Here is a 25,999-nt window from a genome sequence, read left to right as displayed (position 1 = left end):
GGTTAGTCAGTTCCATTCTGTTGGCACTGGCTCATTTCTGTGGCCTACATAGTTCAATGAAACTGTCAACAGTCTCTGTTAGGTCAGATTCCCCTTGGATTGTAGGGTAATCTTCAGGATCTGGGCTGCCACTGCATCAATGAGCTGCTCTTGAGTTGATGAAGGCTGGTAGGACAGAATTTTTCAGGGGCACCCCAACTATGTGAACAGGACTGGTACCTGCAAGCAAGGAGCTGTTGGGTAGGGAACAAGGTGTGTTCCAGTCAAGACTGAAGGGTGGTGGAGTTCTTTTCCCTGATTCTTTGGAATTCCTATGGGGAAAGAGAGATGAATTCACCACAGTCAAAGCTGAGCTGGTGCCAGTCTCATTGTTCCTTTTCTGTGGAGGTGAGCCATTGATGGCCCAGAGCCAGCTGCATTGGCTCAATGGGAGGTAGTGGTGAAGTGTACCTGGATTGGAGGGTTGGAAGAACCCCGTTATTTCCATCTTTTGTTGCTATAACAATTGACCCATGGCCATCTCCCAACTTTGTCTTTAATTTCTCCTTGCAGGCCCCACAGAAATGGCACATCTGTGTTACCTTGTTCCTCTCGGTATGTGTGGTGAGGCAGCAAAACTGTGCAGCATAGGCAGCTATATTTCCCTGCCCCTGGTGAGACCTTCCTTAGGACAACCTCTGCCTTGGAGGACACCATCAAATAATACTGACATCCTTGGATGAAGACCTCCCAGTTTGACAGTGCTGTACTGTAACACTCCAAGCAGGGGGAGGCCTCGTCTAATGCTGCCCCAGGCAGCAGGCTGATAACTAGACTCACCTTTGCATGATCAGTAGTAAAGAACTGAGGTGAACTGTGAACAGAAGATGGCACCACAGGTGCCTACTTGAGAGCTCAGCACCTCACACAGTATCCCATGGATCAGCTCCTCCCTCTTCTTCCCAGCCCTCCCACCCACTGTGATCAGGTGTTCAGAGACATGCAGAGCATGCTGGGGGGGAGAGAGGGGAGAGGGGAGTGGGGCATTAGGAAAACAGGGCCAGAAAGAGGAGGAGCAGGGGTAAAGCATGGTGGGAAGAGGTGGGACAGATGTGGAAGTTTGGGGGGGGGGGGGGAGGGTTGATTGAAGTCCAGCACCTTCTGGGAATAAGAAAGTCACTGTCTCTGGTTTGTAAAAGTTTGGAGTCACTGGCAATTGCCTCCAGACCATCCCAGCAGATGTACTGGGGAACAGGCTACACAATTAGTGTCTAGAATCTCTAGATTATGTTGTTTTCAGCAAGCAACTGTGTGACTTGCTCCTGCAGTAGCTGGTTCTCTGAGACCAGCTGGACAACCCAGGCCAGCAGGACTTGGTTGTCTGCCTGAAGGTGGTTAGCCCATTCATATATGCCTGGTGCTCCTGAAGGATTAGCCAGGTCCATTCTGTTGGCTTGGGGCTCATCTCTGTGATTTACATAGTCCATGCAAACTGTCATGACAGAGACATATGCAACAGTCATAGTAGAAGCCAAGAATCAGGCTGAGTTGGGTCAAAGTATGAGGCAGGTTCAGAGGGCAAAATCAAGAGTCAGGAGGTAGGCAGGTTCAGGATACAGGAAATCAGCAGCAGGCAGTAGGAGTAGGCATCACAGGGGTAACAGGCCTAATCAGGGTGCACCCACTTGCACGGACAACTTCCTGTGTCTGTGCTAGGTTTAAATAGCAACTGTAAACCAGTCAGGATCCCTACCAGTCAGATTCTGGGACTAGAGTCCTCCGTCAGAGTTCAGCTGCTATTGGAACTTAGTAGAGCTGAGGAGCACTAGGGACTATAGTTCAAGGCCTGTGGTCCCTGACACAGAACAACAGACACAGAGAACATTAAGCATCTCTCCCAATGTCAACAATGATTTCTGTGGCGGCACATGGGTTAGAAGATAAAGTCTCCTACCTTTAGGATTGCCAATTTTAGTTGGACATATTCCTGGCAGTTTCATCACACAACTTAATCTTTAATTAAAAGTTAATCTTTAATTCCCGGAGACTCCAGGACAATCCTGCAGAGTTGGTAACCTTACTTGCCTAATACAATCACTGAACCATATGACTTCCCTTTGCAGCTTCCCTCATTACTATTACTCTTATATCTTTCACTGTTTTGAGTCTTCATCCCCTTACTCTGATGGCAGCATCAGTTTGTTCACTCATTTGGGTGCACCTACAGCTAGAAATTATGACACTTAGCACAACAGACTAAGACAGAACAGACTTTACTGGTGAGTCACTTCACTTCTAAATCAAACTTAATGACAGCTGACAAGAAGCATTTCTTTAGAGCTAACTGCTTATCTATTGAGATGAATGGAAATTATAGCACTCTTTACAATAGTGCCTCTTAGTGACCTCCAGTAACACTTCAGTCCTCTAATGTGCCACCAGTTTTGGTAGACAATACATGCCCAGTTTTAGCCTCCTCATAGGTCAGGTTTTCCAAACCTTTTATAATTTTTTTACTCTCCTCTGGACTTTTTCCAATTTGTCTACATCTGTCCTAAATTTGGTACCCAGAACTGGACATAGTATTCCAGCTGATGCATCACCAGTGCTATCAGGTAGTGTATTTCAGTTCCAAAGGAACAAGAATAAACAGCTTGATATTAATCATAAGTATGTTAGTAGTCTCGTTGAATTCAATGAGACTTAAACATGTGTCTAAGGTTAAATACCTTGCTGAATAGGAGCTTATTCATGTAAATTTCTATAAATATCATAGCATTAATATTTTGTTCATGTTTTTAGTTACATCTTTTTTAGCTCAGACACCGTCATTTATGCAGCTGAAATATGACCTGTAATCTTCTCAATGTAGGAACTGTATTTAGTGAAAAGATGAGTTCACAAGTTATATGATAAACTCATATATGGTCTGTGAAGAATTAAAACGGTCTCTGAAAACCAAACTAGAACAGAACCCTGCACAACTGAGATTATTTCTGTGTGTGCCCTGAAACAAGTCAGGATGGGTCTTGGCAGGGAATGAAGCAGTAGATTATATTTCTTTTAGTCTGCAGTTTTAGAAAGTTTGGGGACAGAATAAAATACTTGAGAGAGAGATTTCTCTTAAAGTACACATATAATGAAGATGCAAAAATCTCAATAATATTTGTGAACCTCTGGGAAAACATGGCCCCCAAAATCTGGTCACTGTGGGGGTGTAGGCCTAGCAGTAAGTCTGCAGTGGTGTTTTTTCAAGGCAGCCTAACAAAGATTGTGCACACCTAGGAGCCCAAACAGCATGTCTATCCTAGTTCATTGTATTATTGGGACAACAGCCAATGTACATGGCAAGTTACATGGAAGCAGCATCTACCAAGGGGCCCATTTAAGGGGAAGCACTTATTTTGCTTCATGTAAATCATTAGATGATTTTTTGGGTTAGTGGATCTTGTAAATATCTCTATTTCTTGCTGTAGAAAGTATGTTGTCACCATAGCATGGAGTATTGTATGGTTTGCTAAAAAAGCAAAAAGACTTTCCCATTCCTTCCTCAGACCTGGCTAGTTTTATATGCAATGAATGCTACAGTTTGTGTTCATCTCCTTCCTGTGTGCTATATTTGTTCTGTGGCACGGTGGTCTCAAAGTCACATTCTAGCTCGTAAGAACAGCCATCCTGGGTCAAACCAAAGATCCATCTAGCCCAGTGTCCTGTCTTCTGGCAATGGCCAATGCCAGGTGCCCTGTTATAGTCTTGGCTTTCACAAGACCCTCTGACAAGTGTGTTGTGTGAAAAAACACCGTGTTTTAAACCTGCTGCTTATTAAATACCCAGCACGTTTTTGTGTAGCAGACAAATGTTCTGTGTGTTCTCACAGCTTCCTGTTATAAAGGCACAGCTAAAACCCATTAGCCACATGAAGGACTTTTCAGAATACCAATTGTGCAGTCAGTGACAAAGTAGACAAAATGGGTATTATTGGTCAAGAGGGAAAAAGAGAAAGGTTGGTGAAAGGGGATTCTTGGCTTTTAAGAGCTCTGTTAAATACATGTTAACCTGTTGCAAGAAGAAAAGGTAACATTTTAGAAGCCTGACTCCCTTCACTTCCCTAAGTCCCTAATTTTTTCCCTGTAAGTAATTTTTTTGACTTTTTACCATACAGTGAAGAAATTTTTATAAAATTAGTTTGTCATTTCTATCTCCTGTTATATATTATTCCTTTTCAGAACTAGGAGATATTGTTGTGTCAAGATTTACTATTGCGGTGTCCTGACAGATCTTCTTCTCCATCCATGATGATAACCAGAAAGCTGCTTGGGTACGTGCTCAGTGATGTGTGCTGTGTTGACTTGTGCAATTAGTTAACACAGCAGATCCTGAGAGAGTCCTCAAAGACCACAAATCAGATAAAGATCAAAGGTGCTTGGATAGGTTTATTGTTAAGCAAAGAACAATACTAGTTGTCAGTAGATTCTACTGAACACTACACATATGCACACTGTAACAATGCACTGACTCAATCAGTGGGAGACCCTTCGCTGCTCTCCTGACCCCTCCCTGTACCAAAGACACCACTTTATATTCAGGTAGAAACAAGTTACACATCACTACTGACATATCAGGTTGCCACCCTCTGATGTTGTTAGGTTACCACCCTCAGATGCTACTTAGATACCACCCATCACCCTGTGGCTCATGGTTTGATTAGATCAGGGGTCTCCAACCTTTTTAAGCATGAGACCACTATTTGAATTTAAGTGCAATCCAAGATCTACCTAAAACCCAAATGCCCTTGCCCCACCTCCTTTGCAACTCTTCTCTGAGGCTTCGCTCCTGCTCACTCCATCCTCCCTCCCTCCTCTTCCTCCCTCACTCTCATCAGGCAGGGGCAGCGGGTTGGGGTGCAGGCTCTGGTCTTGGATTAAGGGTTTTGGAGTGTGAGAGGGGCTCTGAGCTGAGCTGGGGCAGGCAGTTGCCAGAGGGGGTTCTAGGTGTAGGCTCTGGGAGAGTGTTTCAATGCAGGGGTGCTCAGGGCTAGGGCAGGGACTTGGAGTGTAGGAGGGGGTTCATGACTGGGTAGGGTTTAAGGATGTGGGCACCAGATGGGCCCTGCTTACCTCAGGTGGCTCCTGTGTGGTGGTGCAGTGGGGCTAAGGTAGACTCACCCCTGCCCTGGCCCTGCACTACTCCCAAAAGCAGCCAGCAAACTCCATCCCAAGTCCTGTTGTGCCTGCCGCCTTGCTCTGTGGGGATAGGATACAGGATGGGAAAGGAGGCACCTTGACATTAGTGCCCCTCTTCTCTCTCCCTTGGCCTGCACAGCAAGCAGGAGGCTCCTGGGAATGGGGGGAGGCAGATCCAAGGCAAAGGGCAGGAGATGCACAGCAGTGGGGGGGAGGGGCAGCCGACATGCCGGCACTTGACATGCCTCTTGGCCAAATCAGTCAGGTCACTTGTCAGAGGCTCCAAGATCTACCAGCAGATCCCTTTCCTGAACCGGGGTTGGTATCTGTGGGGAGCGTGGGTATCAAGGTATTTTTTAATGAGCTAGTGTCACCATCCTTTTGGAATGTGCTCTCAACTTTTATGACCAGTTCCAATTACTGTTCTACAGCTGCGCCTATTACCAATTAGTGTTTTACACTCTCATCCCTGAGCAGTGTCCTGCCTTTTGCTCACAACTTAGCTTTATATTAACCAAGAGATGTTAGCTAGGTCCCAGGCCTCAGACCAGGCCTGTGCTACATGGGCTTATGTTTCAGGCCCTCATCTTTCTACAGGAGAATAAAATTTTTTAAAACAAATTTGACCCCACTCTTGCAATTGGAACCTTTTGTGCAGAACCTTGTGTTCATACAGAGCCCACATTTATTTCAATGGATCTCCAGGGACATAGGCATGTTCCCACATCAATCAGACTGGAGAATCTCAGTCTCTGCAATTTTTGGGACATTTTAAGGTTGACCTTTTAATTTGCATGTTTCAAAACTTGGAAGCAGCCAGTGTACAGTCCTGCATCCTACTAGTGCCTCTCTGAAGTAAATATCTTGTTTTCTAGAATCTCAACTTTTATTATTAAAAAGAAGCCTCCAGCTGGTATGGTTGTGGGGAAAATTTAAAAAGTGTGAAATAAGTGTAAACAAGACAGAGATTCGTCTGCTGGGAGCCTGAAAGAGCATCAATGAGAGGTGAGAACTACTCATTCATCTCAGGGAAGGGTTAACTCAGCTACCCAGTGGTGGCACTGTACATGTTAGCATGAACTACTTCATTCTTCATGTAAGAAAGGAGAGGGAGGCTTACAGAGCCACACAATTTACATCTAAATTACATCTAGGAGGTACCACCACTTACAATTTTATCCTGATCAAGAAGGAGCAAAGCCAAAGAAGCCTAACAGAGCCCATGGGGATACTGAAGGCCCACCAATGGGGAGTCATGCTCAAGAAGTTCTGTGAAGTCATGTGATACGTGATCATATTTTGAAACCTGTACAAGCTACTGAAAGCATGTCTCATTTGGATGACTCATAGGCAGAAAAATGTTGAAAAACAACAAGTGGTACTGTAGCATCTTAGGGCATGTCTACACTACAGAGTTATTTCGAAATAACTTCCGTTATTTCGGTGAGTGTCCATAGAGCAAACCTGTTATTTTCAAATTATTTCAAAATAACGGGCTTGTTATTTCAAAATAAATAACTCCTCATTCTATGAGGAATAACACCTATTTTGAAATTGCTATTTTGAAATAGGATTAGTGTGGACGTTCAGCTGCTGTTAGTTTGAAATAACTACTTCCCAGAGTCATATAAAGTAATTACTCTCCAGGTCTTCTTGGGGCTCTAACTTGAGATAGCACGTCCACATTAAGGGAGCCTGCTGCAAACTAATTTTGAGGCTTCCCTGTAGTGTGAATGGGCTATTTCAAAATAGTTATTTTGGGAGTTATTTTGATATAGTTATTTTGAAGTAACCTAACCTGGTAGCGTAGACGTAGCCTTAGAGACTAACAAAAAATATAGATAATATCATGAGCTTTCATGGGCACAACCCATTTCTGCAGATATTTGTCATCTGAAGAAGTAGGTTGGGCCTACAAAACCTCATGATACTATCGATACTTTTTGTTAGTTTCTAAGGTGCTACAGGACCACTATTTTTAAAAGCTTTTTATTAAATTACAGACTAACATGCCTACCCCTCTGAGACTCATGGGCAAAAGTGAGTTTGTAGGTGAAGTTCAGAAAAGTACTATTTTTTTTACCTTAGTCTGACCTTTGGCAAAAGTTTGGGAGCTTCTCAATCTGAGGGTCCCTTTGAATGCACAATTTTAAGTGTCTGGACATAATGCTGAATCAGAACAATAGCTCATAACAAAGAGGGATTCAGCAAAAAATAATGTGTCTCGCATCACATCATACACAGTTAGGCAAATCCAAGAAAAAAATTGGGGGGCAGAGGAAATAAAAGTTAACTTCTTAATTAACTCAACCCATTTCTTTGCTAAGCACAACACCACTACACACTTAAAAACACCCAGAAAGACGTAATTGAACACTGGAGTAGTGGACATTTTCAGTTTAACCTTCAGTTACTTGCTAATATTGGCAGTGCTAAATATATACATATTGACTCTTTATAGTTAACTTGAGTGTATATAACAGAAAGAAACTAAAAGGTCTATTAAAGGCCAGTTAAAATTTAACATATTGCTTTTTACTACATGATTGCAATCTCTGAATCAATGTCCAGAGTAAAGAAGGAGTTATCAGTGTAACTAACCTGATTTGAGAATGGTAGACTTTGAAAAACTGCCAATATAAATGATCTTGTCTGATAAAAGTCTGCCTTGATCATGATGAAATATCTTGGGAAATTGTTTGGATCTGATTCACAAACCCATTTTTGCCCTCTTTGAATGTGTGTTGGACTAAAAATAAAAAAATCCAAACAATCTTAGCTAATAAGTTAATCTGTCGATCTAAATACAAAGTCATGGACTTCAAATGTTTTCATAACCACATTTTGCATGTTTTAGTTAAACATCTTATAAATAAACTTACCATGGGATTTTTTGACCCCATTTTTTTCCCTTTGTCTTGTGGAGAGGCGCAGTGTCGACGCGGCCCTCCCCAAGGGCCATGCAGAGTCCTCCGCCCGGCCTCTCCGGTTTCCCTCACCTGAGGTCTTGTCCTCTTTGTGCTCCCCGATCACCCAGAAGCCCTGCCGCCGAGCCTGGCAGGGTTGGTCCACGCTCAGTCAACTGTGAGTGGCGTCTGCGTCGGCGAAGGGGAGTAGGGAGGCTCGGGCCCGCCCTCACTCCGAGCCCCGACCCAGGGCCCTAAGGTCTGGGGGGATACGCCAATCCCCTCAGTCCTGGTTGGTGGGGGACGGAACCCCCTAAACACACCAACCCTCCGGGTTCCAACACCCTGCCCTGGGTCGCTTCCTACCTCCCTTGCTGTGCTGCCGTGACGACTGGGTCCCGAGGGTCTGTGCAGACGGGGTCCGAGGTTCCTCTGTCCGGGTGTCCTCCCTCCGGCTGTGCGCCTTCCCTCTCTGTGCTCTGGCGGCGGCGCTTCTTTTAAGCGTCCCGCCGCAATGACGTCCTCCGTAGTGGGGAGGGAATGCCCACGCCGCTGGGGATGGTTGCCCTGCCAGGGCGCCTGCGCAGGTCAGTGCCACGGGGCAGTGTCAGCGCCCCGGCGTTCCTGCCCGGCCGTGGAAGCGGCAGAGCAGCCGGGCGCAGCTGATCGGGTCCCCCGCTCGGCCCCGTCCGCGGCAGAGCAAGCTGCGCAGGGCAGGAGCCGGCGCGGAACCGCCGCTTCTCCCCAGCATGCCGGGGACGGCGCCCGGTTAGTGCAGGGCGCGGGGGCTTCCCCATCACATGTCTATACAGTGAAAGGGTTAAATAAATGTTTTTCTTTATCTAGAATAGTGTTTCCTGATATTTGGAAAGCTACATGTCACTTCCCTCCCCTTCTTTTCAGCTTGACATTCTTGGCCTCCAGGAGATGTCCCACCTAACTGAATGCCCAAGGTCACAGACAAGCACCAGCATGGAGCATGCCAGAGATCCTGGACCTCATTGCTGTGTAGGAAGAGGAATCTGTTCTTGCAGAACTATGAACCAGCAATAGAAATGCAGATATATAGGTCAAGAACACATGAAAGAGAAAGAATACATCAGGGACGCCCAAGCAGTACTACATGAAAATAAAGGAGCTGAGGCAGCCATACCAGAAGACAAAGAAGGTAAATGCATGGTCTGGATCATCGCCACAAACATGTTGCTTCTATGGGCAGCAGCATGCCATCCTAGGGTGGGACCTGACAAGCTTCCCAAGCCAGAGCATGGAATCCTCCAAAGACATTCTTTTGGTAGCCTTGGGCAGCAGCATGGAGGACAGCATGGATGAGGAAGAGGAGGAGGAGAATGGTCAGCAGTTCTGCAGGGCAACCACTGTCACCAACAGCCAGGACCTTTTTTATAACTTTGGAGACAATCCCATCCTCCCAGAACCTCTTGCAGCTGGGCACTGATGCTGGGGAAAGCACTTTTGGCGAGTTCACATTTTTATCAAGTGGGTTAAGGGTGGAATCTGTGGTGTACTCTGTGCCAATGTAGATGCGTTTTTCCGCAAAAAAGCCCCGATCGTCATTTTCGCGATCGGGGCTTTTTTGCGGAAAAGAAATCTGTGCTGTCTACACTGGCCCTTTTCCGGAACAGTTTTCCGGAAAAGGACTTTTGCCCGAACGGGAGCAGCATAGTTTTTATGGAAAAGCACTGATGATTTTACAGTAGATCGTCAGTGCTTTTCCAGAAATTCAAGGGGCCAGTGTAGACATAGCTGTGCTGTTTTGAGAAGGAAGGAAGCAACGATCAACCTTGAGGGTTCCAGAACATTTTTAGTTACATTGGATGCGCTGTTATATTGTCAAGGATTGCTGTGCAGTATAAAACTGACAAGCTGAAATAAAACACTACATTATCTTGATCTATTTTGAATTGTAGTTTAATTCCTTTTAGCATCTGTTAGTGATTCTCTCTCATAACATATTCATGAATCCCCTATTCAACATTGCAATGAGATGCTTCATTCTGAGTTCCATATTTCAGCGCATTTTCCCAAATACCATAATAGGTTGCCACAGATAGATATGCCACTGTGCCATAGAGAATGAAATGGAAATGCAATGATTTAAAAAAAAAAAGTTAAAATATTAGAAAACAAAAGTTTTCTTTCAAGCATTCAAACATTTTTAAATGTAAACTTACAGAAAATGAAACTTTAAGATGGTCTGCCTTTTGTCACATCATCTGTCAACCAAGGGCAGTGATAAAATAGCGGAAACTTTTTTTAATGACAGCATTATAGTCACCTAATTCTTAGAAGGGTTTGTTTTATTTTTCAAATGACAGTGGAGATTTTTAGAAATTAAAAATTTCACATGTAGTCATTTTGCAACTGTTCTCAAGCTAAAAACTGATCACATATGCTTATAACATTCTCTAGCTTAACAGTATCAGAATAATTCACATTCAGATTAATTATTTTCTGCCACTTTCCTTTGGCACATATAAAACATGACAGTTAATGCTTTCCTAAAAGCTAGCACCCAGACTTACATATACAATTAAGCAGAAGCAAACAGTAGAGTGTTCATTTGTGAGCCCTCACACAAGTATTATGAACCAATGTTTATATTAGATTGGGAATCCCTGCTACATGGGACAATATGCACTGACATAAAACATGGTCCCTGCCGTAGCAAACTACAGGATTTGTATTTTGTATCAGTGTAATGTTCCAAATATAGAAAAATGGTTACTCACGCACCTTTGTAATTATTGTTCTTAGAGATACGTTGCTCATATCTATTCCAGCTGAGGTGTGCACATTCTGTGTGCGCAACCGTCAGAAAGGTTTTACCCTAACTGCTACCTCTTGAATCAGCTGTGGAGCCCCCTGGAGTGGCACCACTGAGATGCCCTATATATGACCCTGCCAATCCAATTGGTGGGTATGGAATAGATATGAGCAATACATCTTTGAAGGCCTTGCAGATCTTGCACTTGTCACTCTGGTGGGCTTCCCCCAGGCACTGGAGACACATGTCCTGGGAACTACTCATTAGCAGAGACTTAAGGCAAGACCTGCAGGGACTGAAGCCTTGGGACTTTGGCTTACCCCAGACTTTGAAGAGAACATGGGTGTGAAGGTGAAAATCCCCTTCACCTCCCACGGCTAATTCTAACACTAACTTAACTACTAATCTAACTTATTTACACAATAGTGATAGAAATGTAGCCGTGTAGCTGAAACAAAAAACAGGACTATGTAGCACTTTAAAGACTAACAAGATAGTTTATTAGGTGATGAGCTTTCGTGGGCCAGACCCACTTCCTCAGATCAAATAGTGGAAGAAAATTATCACAACCATATATACCAAAGGATACAATTTAAAAAAATGAACACACATGAAAAGGACAAATCACATTTCAGAACTGAAGGGAGTGGGGGGGGGAGGTAAATATCTGTGAGCTAATGGTATTAGAGGTGATAATTGGGGAAGCTGAAGTTTGATTTGTCCTTTTCATATGTGTTCATTTTTTTAAATTGTATCCTTTGGTATATATGGTTGTGACAATTTTCTTCCACTATTTGATCTGAGAAAGTGGGTCTGGCCCACGAAAGCTCATCACCTAATAACCCATCTTGTTAGTCTTTAAAGTGCTGCGTAGTCCTGTTTTTTGTTTTACTTACACAACAAAGAGCAGGAAGCCCGAGGGAGCACTGCTGGTAAGATGGAACTGAGAGGTGTTAGGGTCAGCAGGGTCATATATAGTGCACCACACCAGTTCCATGTCAAAGGGCTCCACAGCGAACTCAATGGGTAGCAGTTAGAGTAAAAACTTTCCAATAGTCGTGCACATGGTACGCACACACCTCAGTTGGAACACATATGAGCAAGCACTCAAAGAAGAATATAGATTTTATAAGGTCTGATCTAACTCCCATGGATGTCAATGAGAATCTCTCCATTGATTTTAATGGGCATTGGATCAGGGTTTTTGAATCTATGGAATAAAAGGAACAGAAGCAGTTGTTAGCAATGCAATAGCCAAATGCCTTTGAAATGCTTCTTAGAGCTTTAGGAGAAAACTGAGCAAATTGCTTTTGGTTTGATGGCTGAGATTATCATCTCTGTATTCTTGATAGCATATCTGTGACCAAGCTGGGCATTAATATTATTTGTCTGATGTACGTATGGGTGACATATATAGAATTACAGGTGCTTGTTGATAGTATATTCTTAGAAGGTGTTTTGCAAGCAATGCATAAATCCAGCCAGTCCTAGACATAGGAATGTTGTATTGCTTATTTTCCTGTGTCTCCAGTATAAATTGGACCTCTGAAGATTATGATAAGTGCATCTACAGCAGGGATGGACAATAAGTGGCCCATGGATTGGATATGGTTCACCTGGGTTATCTCCTGGTGAGACACCGGATGTGTTATTTACCTGCGCATCTTCAGGAATAGCTGCAGATTGTCATTCCCAGCCAATGGGAGTGGAAGAAATGGCGGTAAATAAAGCGTTTGGTGGCCTGCCAACCGCTAACCCAGGCGAACTGCATCTGGTCTGCAGGCCACTTGTTGCTCGCCTCTGATCTACATAGAAAAGGTAAAGTTAGCAAGCTAAATGAATGATGGAGGAAGACTGTATAGTGATCATATTGTGAGGCCTGCATCCCCAGGAGACTTTCCTGGCTTTTAAGACAATAGACTTTGGGAAGTACATGAGGAAGCAGAAACTGTTTTGACATTGATCTCCTAGGGGACCCAAGAGGCCAACTAACAGAGGTGAAGTCTCTGAGAACTGACAACAGGGGAGAAACCTACTTAGACAAAGATTTTAACTTGCTAAAGTTAAGTTTTAGCTGTTAAAAACATGTCTGGTTTTGTTTTACTTGTAACCAAGCATCTGTCATCTGCTCTGATTTATTAGCACTTAGATGTCCTTTCTTTGTTAATAAACTTACTCTTGTTTTATTACAAAACCACTTCAGTATATTAAGATGAAAGGTGAAGTTCTCAGCTAAACTACCAGTCTGCTGCGTGTTTTGTCTCTCTGAAGTCAGCACACTTAACTTCTGTGAATGTCCAGGGAAAAGGACTGGACACTGTGGTGACAGGGGAAGGTAGTGGTGGTGGGGGACTCAAGTGGTGGTGGTTGGTGTCATTCTGCAAAGGAAAACTAGTTGGTAGAAACCAGAGTGAGGCCATTTTGCTCTGAGCAGGCTGCTAGTGTCAGGGCTCTGAGTCAAATCTGTATAGCACAGAAGTATCCACAGTTACAGGGCAGGTGGTGACAGATTCCTTATCTGGGTGTGCCCCAGTGGATCACAATGATATACATAGCTGAGAAAATACACACACAAAAACTGTAATTAGTTTGCACACATTCAATGTCAATGGGAGCTGATCACAAGTCTGTAAGGGTATGTCTACACTACAAAGTTAATTCGAATTAACAGACATTAGTTCGAATTAAGTTTCATAGGCGCTACACTAGCACTCCGCTAGTTCGAACTTAATTCGAACTAGCGGAGCGCTTAGTTCGAACTAGGTAAACCTCATCCTACGAGGACTAAGCTTAGTTCGAACTTACTAGTTCAAATTAAGGGCTGTGTAGCCCCTTAATTCGAACTAGTGGGAGGCTAGCCCTCCCCAGCTTTCCCTGGTGGCCACTCTGGCCAACACCAGGGAAACTCTATTGCCCCCCTCCCGGCCCTGGACCCCTTAAAGGGGCACGGGCTGGCTACGATGCCCGTGCCAGGTGCAAGCCTGCCAGCACCCAGCCAGCAGACCCTGCACCTGGCACGGCTTGAGCCAGCCACCCAATGCCCCCCAGCCCTCCCCCTCTTCCCGGGACCAAGCTGGCGGCTCCCGGGAGCTTGCCCGGGACCGCAAGAGGCGGGCACCCGCCTGGTCTAGTGCGGACATCATGGACCTCATCCACGACCTCCGCACTAGGCACAGGAAAGTGGCCGTCTAGGGCAGGAGAGCTGCCAGCCTGGCCACCCAGGAGCAGGTGTGCATGAAAATCAAGGGGGTCCACTGAGACCCCCGACCCTGAGCCCTGAGCTTACAATGGCCGTCCTGGGTCAGACCAAAGGTCCATCTAGCCCAGTAGCCTGTCTGCCGACAGCGGCCAACCCTAGGGACCCTGGAGGGGATGGACTGAAGACAGTGACCAAGCCATTTGTCTCGTGCCATCCCTCTCCAGCCTTCCACAAACTTTGGGCAGGGACACCACTCCTACCCCCTGGCTAAGACCACTCCATGGACCCAACCTCCATGACTTGATCTCACTTCCCTTTAAACTCTGTTCTAGTTGTAGCCTTCACAGCCTCCTGCAGCAAGGAGTTCCGCAGGTTAACTATTTGCTTTGTGAACAACAACTTTCTCTTACTAGTTTCAAGCCTGCTACCCATTCCTTTCCTTTGGTGTCCTCTAGTCCTTCTATTATGGGAACTAATGAAGAACTTTTCTTGATGCACCCTCTCCACCCCACTCATGCTTTTATAGACTTCTATCCTATCCTCCCTCAGTCTCCTCTTTTCTAAACTGAAAAGTCCCAGTCTCTTTAGCCTCTCTTCATATGGGACCTCTTCCAAACCTCTGATCATTTTAGTTGCCCTCCCTTCTCCCACCTCCTTTTCCCAGTCTCCCCGAGTTTTGTTCAATAAAGAGAGATTCTATTTTTGACCACACGTTTTCTTTATTTTGTACATCAGGAAGGGGGGCTGGGGAAGGGTAAGTGGAAGGAGGTGAGAGAGGAATGGGGTACGAGCCCCTGATGGGGAGGACTGGGCTGGCTCTGCAGGCTTCTGGGGGTGGAAGCTCTCCTGCGGCCCCCCAATTGCCCGCTCTCCCTAGATGGCAGCCTGCGGCAAGTGCAGCCGGTCTGATGGCCAAGTGCTGTGATGTGCCCAGTGTGGGCACTCAGGGCACTCCAAGACAGGACTGCTTTGCAAGCGGGGCACCCCTGAGAACTGTCTGTCCGGGGTGGGGGTCGGGTCCCTTTAAGCACAGCCCTCGGCTAGCCTGAGGCAGCAGCTCCACGCTCTAAGTCCTCATCTGATGCCCTGCCAGCACTGCTTCCGGCCATCCTTAAGCCTGGTTCAGGGTCCACTTAATGTGGACATGCTAGTTTGAATTAGCAAAACGCTAATTCGAACTAGTTTTTTAGTCTGGATGCGTTAGTTCGAATTAGCTTAGTTCGAATTAACTAATTCGAACTAAGTTAGTTCGAATTAGCGCTGTAGTGTAGACATACCCTAACTTTCTTAAAATTCATATAGCTGCTTGATTTAGAATAAAGTGGCATTCACCAGGGGTGCAGACTGCCTTGTTCATTCTGATTAATTCCTGCTTAGAGTAGGGATGTTAACAGGTCATTGGTTAACGGTTACCTGGTAAGCATCACATTTGGTGGGTGATGCTTATCAAGTGACAATTAACTGGCATCTGGGGAGCAGCCTCCCTTCTGCAGCCTGCTGTGGGCATAGGGCTGCTTCAGCTCCATTGAGCCCCCAACATGGGCTGGGAGGCAGTAGCCCTGTGCAGAACTGCAATGGGTCTGATGGCCCTACACTGGGCTGCTGCTTGCACTCTGGCATGGGGCTGGAAACACCTGGGCTGGAGCAGCCCATGTGCACAGCAGGGAGCTCTTCACCCACCCCCATTTTATCAGCTAACCAGTTAACCTTTAGCTAGTTAACTAATGAAACGGGATTTTACATCCCTCATTTGGAGGCATCACTGTCCAGTGGATAGTGAAGTGTCTGAGGAATCAGGCAACCTGGGTTCTACTCCTGGGTCTGCCACTGATTCACTAAGTGAAAGCAGTTCACCTCAGGCCACAGGTTGCCCACCACTGATTTAGACTCTTTTGGGCAGGGACAGTCACTAATTATATTTGTATATCACCTATAGCACAACGAGGCTCAAAATTCAGCTAAGGCCTCTGGATGCTACTGTAATACAAACAAACAGCAACATTGGCAAGTTTTCTTTGGTCAGCATGTTGCCATTCCTACCAGTCAGTCACCACATTAACCATCTATATTGTCTGGTGCAGTTTTAGTTCTTTTTAGGAAATGAAACATTTCTGAGTCTTCTGTCCTGCCATCCTTGTGAGTCCACACAGGCAATCTCAGGTTCACTGGTAACCCAAATGGCAGCAGAAGTTTACATTGATTGGGCCTCCACAGCATTACTATATGGACAGTTTGGCCTCTGGAATGTCACCCTTCATGCTTTACACCAGTGGTGGGAAACCTGTCGCCTGAGGGCTACACGCAGCCCACGGGGTTTTATGTGTGGACTAGGAAACATTTTGTTTACCATTGCCCAAGTACAGAGCTGCCAGAGTCTGCTAGTTTTCATCTGCACAGGTTTTTTTTCCTACTGGTATTATAAAAGTGACACACACTTAAAGCAAGGGCACATGAAGTGAGGTGCATGCTGATTGTACATTGACTTGAACATTGTAACATTGACTTTGAGAGCTGTGCGCTCCTATGCATCCAAAGTGCTGCTGTGGTTTAATTCACATACCCTATAAAGTCTAGGTATGCAAGCACTGTTAGCAAAACTACCTTATCCCAGTAGACCGTCTTGCTTACAACAATCTTGCAGCCCACTGAGATGAATGAGGACCACTCATGTGGCCCACTCGCTACCCTTGGTTGCCCCTCACTGCTCTATACAGATCTTCTCCTCAGGAAGCAAAGAGGGGTTCTTCAGAGAAGTACTGGTGCACAGCCAAACAGAATCTGGCAGAATGTATATGAAGAACTGCATTGGCATCCAGACCCAACATTTGCTAGTTCTCTAAACCAATATGATACAAATTAGTTTATTTCCACAATGCAAAAATATCTTTGTTCTTAAGACTAACTTAGTTGCACTTATCTTGAATTCTTTACCAATATCTCATTTTACTTCTGCCTCCTGAACATTGTTTCTTGAATTTACAGATGACTTCGTGTTAAACAGAGATTATGCAAAAGGAGAGCTGAAATAAGAGAAGTTGTTTCAGTATTAACAAGGGTACTTCCAAAACAGTTACATTCTCAGTTAACTTCAATAAAGTGTGAGTAGAAGAAAACCACATTCATCCTATTTTCAATAGCTTCAAAATCTTTCATAAACCTGTATAAAAATACAAATTCTATGTGTATGTAATAGAATAAGTCTTATTTTTAAAAATGAATAGTCTAATAGCACCTTAAAGACTAACAAAATATGTAGATGGTATCATGAGCTTTCATGGGCACAACCCACTTCTTCAGATGACTGGAGTATTAAAAGTCCAGATCCAAGAATAAATAAGGGGTTGGGGGGAAGGAGGAAAAAAAAGAGAAAAGAAAAAAAAAGAGGGAGACAACATTGCTCACACATCTACACAAGCGATTTTATCACTGGACCCAACAATATCAGCCACTATATCAGGGGCTCATTTAACTGCTCATCCACTAATGTGATCTATGCCATCAAATGCCAGCAATGCTCCACTGCCATGTATTTTGGCCAAACTGGACAGTCTCTATGGGAAAGAATTAATGGACACAAATCATGTATCCAAAAAGGCAACACACAGAAACCAGTTGCAGAACACTTTATTCTGCTTGGACACTCATTAATGGATCTCCAAGTCACCCTGTTGTTTCAGGCCAATTCCACAAGCCAAATACACAGGGAAGAGTTGGAACTCAACTTCATTTACAAGTTTAATTCGTATGCAAATTGCATGAACAGTGACATTGGCTGGCTCACACACTACCTTCCACATCCTAATGATGTAACCAACCAAACAATGGGGGTGCTAGTTGTTCTCATCAGCCTCTTGTAACTACTTAGACAATTATTTTTATCTAAACAAACTCTCAATTTTTATTCTTTTCACTCTTTTTTTTTCACCTCTCCCCTCCCTTATTTACTCTGGGATCTGGACTGCTAATACTTCAGTCATCTGTGCCCATGAAAGCTCATGATACCATCTACATATTTTGTTAGTCTTTAAGGCGTTACTAGACTATTTGTTGTTTTTTAAGTTTCTCCTGTTACAGACTAACTTGGCTACCCATCTGAAGTTAGTCTTATGCTATGGGATATGTCCAATTCCTGATATATTAATATGGTCCAATCCAAAGCAACTAACAAGTGTCTTTCCAATGATTTCATTAGGCATTGCATAAGGCCAATACTGTTCTTATAGGGGAAGAGAAGAATAATTGAATCCACTATTACAGGCATGTAGCCCATCAGGGTTCAAGGAGGGGCTCTTCCCCTTCTGGGGCAGTGGGCGGTCATTCTGCCTCACTACAATGAGTCCCTGTAGTCCTTGGTCTCAGGCCTGTGATCTGAGTAAGTCAACAGTCAATGCTCTATTGAGCCCTGGCCCGGGGTTGGGGCAGGACAGTAAACGGCAGTCACCATAGTCTAAAGGCCCATGCCCTGGGACAGAGGGAGTGACACACACACAGGTAAGAGTCTGTGCTCAGGCTCTGGTTCATGGTGGGGTGGCAAACACACAGAGAGGCTCAGGCCCTAGGGCCAGGCAGGGCAGCAAACAAACCCAGTTAGAGCAGCCCAGGCCTTGGTGCCAGGTGGGGCAACAAACACACAGTTAGTAGTTCAAAGTGGAGCAGACTTTGTTCCGGTGGAGATCCAGCATGGGCTGGCAATTGGCCTGGAGTAGCAGAGGGGGGAAACTGCCACCCAGGGGTTGGGTAGCGGGGGGGGGGGGGAGACACAGGCTCATCCACTCCATTGAGTCCCAGCCCGGGGCCCTAATATCAGTGGATCAGCCTGCTTCTGGATCAGCGGGGATCTTCACTGCATCACGCCGACTGATACTCTAGATCGGCCAGACTACTGTCAGCTTTCCCTGAGCGCCTTCCATTCTCCCCCCCTGCACATACCTGGTTCTCCAGCAGGTCCTCTAAGGCATTGGGGGTTGACAGATCAGGCAGGGGTTGAAGTTCCTCCCAGTCAAAATCCATCTAGGGTCCCAGTGTTCCAGGTCAGTCCTTTTCCTCCTGCAAGCCCTCTGCAGCCTCTCAGCTCAGGAGCACAGGGCAAGCGTCCCGTTCCTCTGGTGGCTGCAGCCTGACTGAGCTCCTGGGCTGGATTGTTATACAAGTAACCACACCCGACTTCTGGTCAGGTGAGTGTGTGTGTGTGGGGGGGCAGGGTATACCCAAGAGGGCTCACAGAGGGGCTCTTCCCCCTCCAGGTCAGTGGGTAGCCTCTCCACCTCACTACAAGGCATGGAGGGTGGGGAACCCTGATGGGCCAGTGTCTATTCTGATCTAATCCCGCGGCCCATCGGGGACATCAGTTGGCGGCTCCTTCATGGAGCCGTGAGCACGGGCGTGTACTTGGCGCGGTTTACCCCAATCCCGGACACCTGCCCCTTTTGCGGCGTGAGGGAGAACCTGGCACACGTTTATCTGGAATGCGCCAGGTTGCAGCCCCTATTCTGGCTCCTCCAGAACCTCCTATTGAGGTTCTGGCTGCACTTTTCCCCTCACCTTTTCATTTATGCACACCCTATCTGTGGCCCCACAAAGTCGCGAGACCTCCTCGTCAACCTACTCCTGGCTCTAGCGAAAGCCGCTATTTACAACACCAGGAGTAGGATGTTGGACGGGGGGGGGTTCTCTGCGACTGTTGGGCCTATTTCCGTTCCTCCCTAGCTTCACATATCCGGGCAGAGTTCCTCTGGGCGGCGTCCACTGGCTCCATCGACAGCTTTGAGGAGCTGTCCGGGGTTCTCTGCTCGGTGTCCCCTTTTGGTTCCCTTAGTTTAAACCTGTGACCCGCACTCCTTGCCCCTTTTGCCATTATTTGTCCCCAGGAATTAGTTGAAAGTGGGTCCAGCTGTCCCTCCTGAAAGGCTGGGATGGGGCTTTTAGAAAGTGGGCGGGCTTTGCCACCTTCCTATGTTTTCAAATAGGACCTCACTACAAGGCAGAACAAACCAGTGGCATACATTAGCATTTCCTACATAGTCCATATATCTCCTGAGTTTTGTTGCCACATGTGTCTTCTGGCTTTACCTCCTCCACACTATACCATGTTGTATCAACCAAGGAGAGAACCACTACAAGTAACTTTTAGGTTTTTTTTTATCTTGGACTTATAAAAGTATAGCATTATGTTCCAAACTAGATCTATCATTTCAGTGTGTTGAGAACTGAAAATCCTCAGAAGCTGCACATGATTAAATAGTCACATCACTTTGCAAATTGATTAATTTCTGCTTAAAGAGATGCCAGTAATACTGGGGCATGCAGAGCAGTTCAAGAATTGCTTTTTTAATGCAATGCTAATAGAGTATGTCCCTGAGAGAACATTCTCCACTGGGGGATTTGAACTCCCATCTGCATAAACAATGTGCACTTTGCAGCAAAGATTTATTTTACATTTCAGAAGACCCGATTGATTATCTAAGTAAAAACTTATGAGATAAATAGGAACCAAATGCAAGGAACGCAGGATGAGTGAAAGCATATTTTGTCCTATCGAATGGGTGAAAAAACGGGTATATTTAGGATATATTTAAACATCAGTTTGTTTCTGATATTAAATTTCAACAACAGACTACAGTCTTGGGCTTAGCACACCTTTTATGCTCTATTTTAATAGTGGGACCAATGCCCAGAAACACAAGACTTGTCATTTCCTAAACTATAAAAATGTAATTGGGAGTGGGCTGAGCTAGCTCCAATGGGATATAAAACAGCCATATAAAGACAAAGAAAGTCTATTGTAATCACTAGTGGAGAGCTGGAGTTCAGAGTGCAATAAGACTATTAACTGAGCCGTACGTGCCGTTATTTTTCAAAAGAAGGCTCTAGAAAAAACTGGAATCTATTTATTCTGGCTTCAAGAAATTTTTGTTGTTGCTGACTACATAAGCTATTTCAGATCCTACCACAAACCAGAATTAACTTCATTCTCATCTGTACTTTATCATTCATTCCAGATCTCTGTCTCTGAACTAGTTATAGTTTACAGCAAAGAGTAATTTTTTGAAGCAAGATTTAGTATCAATAATGTTTTCTGATTGTACAGGAATCAGTAGTGGACTTTCCATTGTCTAAGTACAGGCAGTCCCCAGGTTAAGTACAAGATAGGGACTATAGGTTTGTTCTTAAGTTGAATTTGTATGTAAGTCGGAACTGGCTCCAGATTCAGCCCTGCTGCTGAAACTGACCAGCGGCTGACTGCAGGAAGCCTGAGGCAGAGTTGCTCTGCCCCCGGCTTCCTGGAATCAGCCGCTGATCAGTTTCAACAGCGGCTGAATCTGGACTCCTGGGACAGAACAGCTGGGGCGCTGCCGGGTAGGTCCCCGCAGGACCAACCTGGCAGCACCCCAGCTGCTCTACCCCAGGCGTCCCCAAGTCAGCTGCTGCTGAAACTGATCAGCTGATTCCAGGAAGCCCGGGGCATCCTGTAGTCAGCCACTGGTCAGTTTCAGCAGCGGGTGACTTGGGGACACCTGGGGCAGAGCAGCTGGGGTGCTGCTTGGTTGGTCCAGTAGCGCCACTCCTCGGCGCTACTGGACCAACCGGGCAGCACCCCAGATGCTCTGCCCCAGGCGTCCTGATTCAGTCGCTGCTGAAACTGACCAGCAGCGGCTGAATCAGAACACCTGGGGCAGAGCAGCTGGGGTGCTGCAGGGATGGTCCAGTAGCCGAGGAGCAGTGCTGCAGGACCAACCCGGCAGCCCCCAGCTGCTCTACCCCAGGCATCCGCAATAAAAGCCTGGATTGCTGGGGGGGGAGGGGCGCACTAGCTGCGCACCCCGCCCCCCAGCAGACCAGGGAGACCCAGAGCAAAGCCGCGGAGGAGGGGGCCCCGCCGCCTCTGCGGCTTTTCTCCTGTCTCCCTGGTCTGCTGGGGGGGCGGGTCCAGCAAAGCCGCTAGACCCCCCCAGCAGACCAGGGAGACCAAAGCCGCCCCCTGCTCCAGGGTAAAGGAGCAAAGCCGCGCAGGCGGGAGGGGGGGGTCCCCCGCCTGGGCGGCTTTGCTTCAGGGCAAAGGAGCAAAGCCGCGCAGGCGGGGGGGGGGGGGGAGTCCCCCGCCTGGGCGGCTTTGCTCTAGGGCAAAGGAGCAAAGCTGCGCAGGCGGCGGCTTTGCTCCTGTCTCCCTGGTCTGCTGGGGGGGTCCAGCAAAGCCGCTGGACCCCCCCCCCCCAGCAGACCAGGGAGACCGGAGCAGCTTTTCTCGCCCCGGAGGACACGGGTGGCAGACTCGCCACCCGTGAGCTCCGGGGCGAGAAAAGCCCGGTTCGTATGTGCGGATCCGACATAAGTCGGATCTGCGTAAGTTGGGGACTGCCTGTACTTACATGGCTCTCACCCTTATACTAACTGAATTCCTCCTGAGTATTTATGGATTTTTCCTCAGAACAACCCAGTGAGGAAAGTTTTACCCCTCTTCTACAAATGGAGAACTGAAGCACAAAAAGATTGACCTTACCCACAAACCATAATTCCTTTCCACCACTCTTCAGATCATCAGCAATCCCCAGAGACACAAAACATACAAGGACGACAAAAAAAAAAATGCTAAACATTTTGTTATACAAAAGTCTTAAAGAAAGCAATAAAGAAGCCAATAGGAGTTCATAAAAACAAAACAGAGTTCTGTAATAATTACTATAATCCTACACTGAATTTAATCAAGAAGAATATCTGCTCAAAAGAATTGTTAATACTGAATTATATCTTTGTGTGACAGCGCATATTAACCCCACACTGGCACACTAGGGGTTAACCCATCTGTTAGCAGAAGAGACTGTGCCCCTTCTGCTCTGCTGGGCATGCTCCAGTTGGGACCAGAGTATAAAAGCCTGAGAGATGTTAAGTATGGGCTAGCTGCTAGAGGAGAAGAAGATGCACTGTGAGTGGACCACAATTGCTTCAGGATGTGGGGAGCAGCTGAACTGGACCAGATCTGCACACCCTGATGAGGGACTCTGCAGTGAATACAGGTCCTACTGAACTGTGAATGATGCAGATTCCATTGCATCAGGTAGGAACGGACCTAGGGGACTATACAGGAAAATGGCATCAGAACTGGCTAAAAGACTTGATGTGTTGTGGGTGGATCCTGGCCAAGCTGGTGGCAAGTGCTGTCAGCCACCAATAGGTGGAACTTGGTCCAGAGGGAAGGCCGGGGTTGTGATGGACCCCTTCTCCCCCCAAGGCTGTACGAAATTGTCTAACATACACAAATATGCATAACTTGAAGATGCTTTGGACAAAATACCTCATGTAGCCTATCAATTTTAATGTCAGTCTGCTGGATCTGTATATCTTATTATGGTGTCTGTATTGCTCTTGTTTGTAAAGTTAGAGATATGGGTTAGGGAATGGTTTATGGGTTTAAATGTGCAAATGAAAACTCTCAAAGGTGTTTCCAGTGCTCAGACACCTCAGTGTCTGGGTGATCACCTGTAAACAGCCTCTTTTGTCCTTTAAGTCTAAGCAGTTTGGTCTTAGGAAGACATGTGACCACCCAACTGGTAGGGTCTGACCAGGTAATTTTCCATGGAAGGGGAGAATATAGAAACAAAGAATTCCCACCCAAGTGTAAATAATTGTTACCTGAGGGAGCAATCAGTGTGCACCATCCTCCTTTCATTGTTAAAGAGGATTACCTGCATGGGCTTTCAATAGGTGAAACCCTCCCATAGTGAAAGACTGTTTTATTTGGGGTTTTGATCCCATTGAGGGGTTGGTTTCCTGGATGCTGTGTCTGCACTCTCTCGGAGCTGGTGTGATTCAGTGTCTGCTTTTCTCTCCACAGGCAGCTCTGTGCCTTGGCTGAGGGAGATCAGGAGATCTGGCCCAGCAGGACAGGGTAGTAAGAAACCCCAGAAAGCAAGGAGGCTAGTGTCAGTGGCTTTATCATCCCGCTAGGAAACAGCAACAAGGAGTCTTCTGTAACTGCGCCCCGTCACACACCACTGTATTAGAGATGTTAAATGGAGTTTCATCAGCTAATCAAGTAGTTGATGGAATTTCTGTGACTAGCCAATTAACTGATAAAGATGGAAAGCTGCAGAGCCATAGCAGACTTAGCTCCTGGCCCCGGCCCCCCTGCTGTGCTTGTGCTTTTTAAACGTATTAAGAGCCACTACGCTCTTAATACATTTAAAAGGCTGGTTTACAGCAGGGGGGACCGGGTGCAAGCTGGGAATCAGCTGTCCTGGCTTGCACCTCGTCCCTCTGCTACACTTCAGTCTTTTAAATGTATTAAGAGTCTGATGGCACTTACTACATTTAAAAAGCACAAGCACAGCAGGGGCGACTAGGCACAAGTTGGGAATCAGCTGATTTCTGGCTCACGTCCGATCCCCCGCTACACCTCTGCCTCCCCTCCCTTCCCCACAGAAATAATGCTGGGGGCAACCGGGTTTTAAACCAGCTACTGCTCCCCCCACTTGCTGCCTCTCTCTGATAGAGACTAGTCGCTTACATCCCAACAATGGATCAGGTAGAAAGGGACCTAGGGGATTATAGGGAGACAGGTGCCAGAACTGGCTAAAAGGCTTGGTGTATTGTGGATGGATCCTGGCCAAGCTGGTGTCAAAGGAGTCAGAGACCAATAGGGCCCGGGTTGCAAACTGGTGGAAGAGAAGGCTCCGATTCCCCTACTCTGCACACCACCCACTGGGGTGTCCCAGCCTACTGTGGCTATTGGTTTGTACTATCCTGTACTATCCTCAACTGCTAGGTATTGGTCTATTGACTCTGGCCATTGGGCTATACTATCCTGAACGAGAGGGGTTCTTATAGGAATGTGGGAGCTGATGCAGACACTGATCTGCACAGTCCTGAGACATGGGACACCCTTTAGACTGGTTCATGGGGTCGTGAAGTTTTTCCCCCATCCCAACATGTGACAGAATATATCAGCCCCATGATACCCTGACATAGAGTTCCATAGCTGGGTTGAAACATTCCACCAAAAGATTATTCTGCATTAAATCATATTAGAGGGTTTTTTCATAGAATTAGGAGGGGAGGGAATCCCTCCTCCCCCCACGAAACTGTGGCATCAAACATTCACATGGGAGATAATAAATGCACTGAGGGTATGTCTACACTGCCACCCTAGTTCGAACTAAGGTAGCTAATGTAGGCATCCGAACTTGCAAATGAAGCCCGGGATTTAAATATCCCGGCTTCATTTGCATGTTCCTGGGCGCTGCCCTTTTTAAATACCCCGTAGTTCAAACTATCTGCCCGCGGCTATATGCGGCACGGACTAGGTAGTTCGAATTAAGCTTCTAATTCGAACTACCATTATTCCTCCTGCAAGAAGGTTTAATGGTAGTTCGAATTAGGAGTTTTAATTCGAACTACCTAGTCTATGCTGCATGTAGCCGCGGGCAGGTAGTTTGAGCTATGGGGCATTTAAAAATGGCGGCACCCGGGAACATGCAAATGAAGCCCGGGATATTTAAATCCCAGGCTTCATTTGCAAGTTCGAAAGGCTACATTATCCACCCTAGTTCAAACTAGGGTGGCAGTGTAGCCATACCCTTAGAAAGGAACTGCAAAGTGGCACTAAAAAGGTCACTGATATAGGTCCTATATTTGTAAATGTTCAGCTGTTAAAAACACTCAAAATAAGTTTATAACAATAATTTGACGATAAACATGCTGTATAATGTGAATGAAGTATTATACATCTCATAATCAAGGTTTTGTAATGAACAACTGTGACCTATGCAGTACAGGAATTTAATTACAAGCTTAAGTTATAGCTTTGGTTTCTCATATTAAAATAGAATGTAGTGGAAGTTTCAGATGTGCAAAGAATGTTGGATCAGGCCCAAAATATCACTTGACTTAATATCATACCATGTGAGAGACACACGAGTTCTAAATGAAGGCCAAACAGGTGTCTTGAAATGCC

General features: G+C 46.0%; 1 long non-coding RNA gene across 1 annotated transcript; it reads left to right on the top strand.

Moving 5' to 3' along the window:
- The first annotated feature begins 1,004 nt into the window (after window positions 1–1,004).
- LOC142830411 (uncharacterized) lies at window positions 1,005–9,979 on the top strand. The gene is made up of 4 exons (XR_012905629.2): window positions 1,005–2,258; window positions 4,206–4,297; window positions 6,038–8,246; window positions 8,972–9,979. It is a non-coding gene; the product is annotated as an uncharacterized LOC142830411 (long non-coding RNA).
- Window positions 9,980–25,999: the final 16,020 nt, after the last annotated feature.

This window comes from Pelodiscus sinensis, chromosome 8 (assembly GCF_052426305.1).
Source record: "Pelodiscus sinensis isolate ZL-2025 chromosome 8, ASM5242630v1, whole genome shotgun sequence".
Taxonomy (NCBI): domain Eukaryota; kingdom Metazoa; phylum Chordata; order Testudines; family Trionychidae; genus Pelodiscus; species Pelodiscus sinensis.
The sequence above is the reverse complement of the archived record's forward strand: the minus strand, read 5'-3'. Positions and strand labels throughout refer to the sequence as shown.